This window comes from Martes martes (genome assembly GCF_963455335.1).
Source record: "Martes martes genome assembly, chromosome: 10".
Taxonomy (NCBI): domain Eukaryota; kingdom Metazoa; phylum Chordata; class Mammalia; order Carnivora; family Mustelidae; genus Martes; species Martes martes.
In genome coordinates, this window is record NC_137898.1 from 55,248,032 (window position 1) to 55,251,467 (window position 3,436).

Genomic DNA, 3,436 nt, shown 5'->3' on the forward strand with positions numbered 1-3,436 from the left:
AAATCAATTTTCTAGGAATTCTTTGGCTTTTTAAGGTAAAAGCATTACAAAAAGCCGTCCCAGTTTTGACAGAAATGGGAAGAAACACAACTGAATAAATATGAAGACTTACATGTTTAAAATATGAGTTCTTTTTTTTTAAGATTTTATTTATTTATTTGACAGAGAGAGAGATCACGAGTAGGCGGAGAGACAGGCAGAAAGAGAGAGAGAGAGGAGGAAGCAGGCTCCCTGCTAAGCAGAGAGCCCAATGTGGGGCTCAATCCCAGGACCCTGGGATCATGACCTGAGCCGAAGGCAGAGGCTTAAACCACTGAGTCACCCGGGTGCCCCTAAAATATGAGTTCTGAGATCTTGCTCAGAATCTGTGATCAGCTGCAGCTAACCGTGAATGTGTTATCAGATAAAATTTATAAATACTCTCCATGTGCAGTTCCTGGAACACAACTGATCATACATTCATCCAGTGCTTCTCAAGGTGTGGTCCTCAGAACAGTAGTATCAACATTACCTGGGGAACTTTTAGACACACAAATTACTGGGTCCCTCCCCAGACCCACTGAACACAAATACTGGGGATGAAGCTCAGCAATCTGTGTGTGTGTGTGTGTGTGTGTGTGTGTGTGTGTGTGTGTTTGTTTGTTTTTAGGATTTTATTTATTTATTTGAGAGAGAGAGAGCATGTGAGCAGGGGGAGGGATAGAGGGACAAGCAGACCCCCTGATGAGCAGGAAGCCTGGCATTGGGCTCCAACCCAGGACCCTGAGATCATGATCTGAGCTGAAGTCATAGGCTTAACCTACTGAGAGACCCAGGCATCCCCAATCTGTGTTTTTAAAAGCACCTTGAAAGTTTGAGAACAACTGTTGTATTCTTTTCAACATTGGTTGTACAGAGAAATTCATGAGGGAGGCAATTGGATACAAAATGACTGTCTTTGGGTCTTCCAAAGTTGTGTCCATCCAGAGAATTCTATTCTGTTTTGATAGGAAATTACCATTTGCTAAATCAGCACTTCGTGCTCCTCTTATAATGGCACAGAGGTACCTGAGTTTCCTCAAAAGCATTGTTGTTTTGCATGAGGATTATAAACTATTACCTATTTGAGGCCTGGCTTTATTCAGAAGACCCTATGAGAAAGGTTAAAGCTATATCTATAGGCATCAACCAAACAGAGGGAAGTCACATAACACCATCATTATGTGAAAACTGGGAGTGGTCAAAATTATCCCTTTTCCCCTGAGAACCACTCTTCAGGTACTGTTGTTCCTTGAATACCAGGCCCAGTGGGATCCCCTAATGAGCTTCTTCTCTTACCTTTCCCTTTTACTTGGCTTTTGAAGAGTTGTAGCTTTGCCAAGAATTCTTGGGTGATGAAACACTAGAGTTCAAAATTTCCCTTAAATAGTATGAGAGTTTTGGCCCACTGTAACAAGAAAGCTTATATGTTATGTCCTGGGAATAATTTCAAGAGGAGAACTGGGGTGATCAGGGAGCCCCTCCCCAGGAGCTAAAAATCAGCTCAGCAAAAGAAGGAAAAATGGTATGCTATGAAACATGAAATGGGCAAAGTCAAGTTGTGACTTAAAATAACAAGGCTCTGGTTATCAGAAGAGAAGAGGGATAAGAAGAATATAGTAGAACATTTCTAGGTAAGTTCTAATTTCAATCATTAAAACTACCCCTACCTCTTCTTTCAATCAGATTATTTTCTCTAAATGCCTTCTATCTGTAGCCCCACTAATTTGATTTAACTGGCATTAACTTAGCTAGCCAGCCAGCAGCCTCTCCCCCAGATATCTAAAAATACTGCCCCACTTCTAAAAATTGAGCAAGTTTACAGAGTATCTAGAGGGTGAGGGAGTAAAATTCAAGAATCAGATAGTTTTGAAATGATGCAGAAACACTGTCAGATATGACAAAATAGAGTTGATTTACAAAACCTGGCTCATAGTGAGTACTTAATAAGTGCAAGTTAAATGAGAGGAATTGCCTAAAGAAAGGAAATTTAGCTGAAGTGCTATACAACAGAACACAGATACGGGCAAGAGCAGAGAAGTGAGGATATGAGTTTGTCAAGAAAAGAAGAAGGGAATATGAAAAGCATTTTAGGCTTTAGGAATAGCATTTTAGGAAAAGCATTTAGGCAAAAGGAACTGTTAGTCATGGGCCCACTTCTGACATGTCTCCAGAATTCCACGCACTTGACATCAAAGTCACACTGGAGTTCTCACTGTTACTTAAATAACCCTAAGCTTTCTAAGTATTGGCAAATTTTAAACCCCTCAGATGTTTCTAATATGCAGCCAGGACTGTGATCCATTCTTTTGATTATAAAGTATGAAGATACCAGGGAGAAAAAGAAAAATGGTTGTTTCGGGAGATATGTGGTTTAGTATGATTAAAAATAGAAGCTTAAGAAGCAATTATATCTTCACAGACACACATAAAGGCAGGGAGTGGGTGATATGAAGGCGTGTGGGGAGATGGAACAGCAAGGGGGAGCACTCTAAGGCAGGAACAGACTCAGCATGCTTGTTTAAGAAGAGCAAAATGGTCAAGAGGGAAGTGGTCCAGGGGAGAGAGTGGTAGAAGCTTGGAGCTGAAGGGGTGAGCTGAGACCAAAGGACACTTTGCGTATCATGAGTACCGTGAGTATTTGTGATTGAAGTACTTCAGAGTGCCTTGTACATCACTACAAAGACTTTTGATTTTATTCCTTATATAATAGGAAGTCTTTTGGAGATTGTAATACCATGTAACTTATATTTTTAAAAATCATAGGACCACCCTACAGGCAATAAGCAATACGTAGGCCAAAGAGAAGCAGAAAGACCAGTGAGGAGATTACTTTAGTGGTACAAGTGAAAACAAAATGTGTATTGGCTAGAATGGTGGTGGTGTAAATGAGAAGTCTCACTGGAAAAGGAAAGTCAGTTGGCCTAGAGAGTGGTATAATTGTGGGAAGAGGTTTTTAGTCAGTGTTCGATACCTATATGAAAAGCAAAGGAAATCTTTAATCAGGGACTGCCTTTAATCAGGGATTGTATGAAAACAAGAGTAATAGTAATGAATGAACTCAGATTTTTGGACAAGAACTAGAATGAGGCAGGGCTATAGTTTTTCAAATCATACACAAAATATTTAGTATAAGCAAGCTTTTTAAAGATTTTATTTATTTGTTTCTTTATTTTGACAGTGGGAGTGGGAGGAGGGGCAAGGGAGAGGGAGAGAGAAACTCAAGCAGACTCCACGCCGAGCACAAAGACCCAGATGGGGCTGCTTAAGATTCTCTTTCTCCCTCTCCCTTTGCCCATCCACCCTCTTAAAAAAAAGTGCACCTTTTATGACTACTCTCTGAGGATAATTATTCCATCTAGTATATTCTACAAAATGCTAGTAATGGTGTTAACTTCATCTGGGCAAAAAGTCTCTT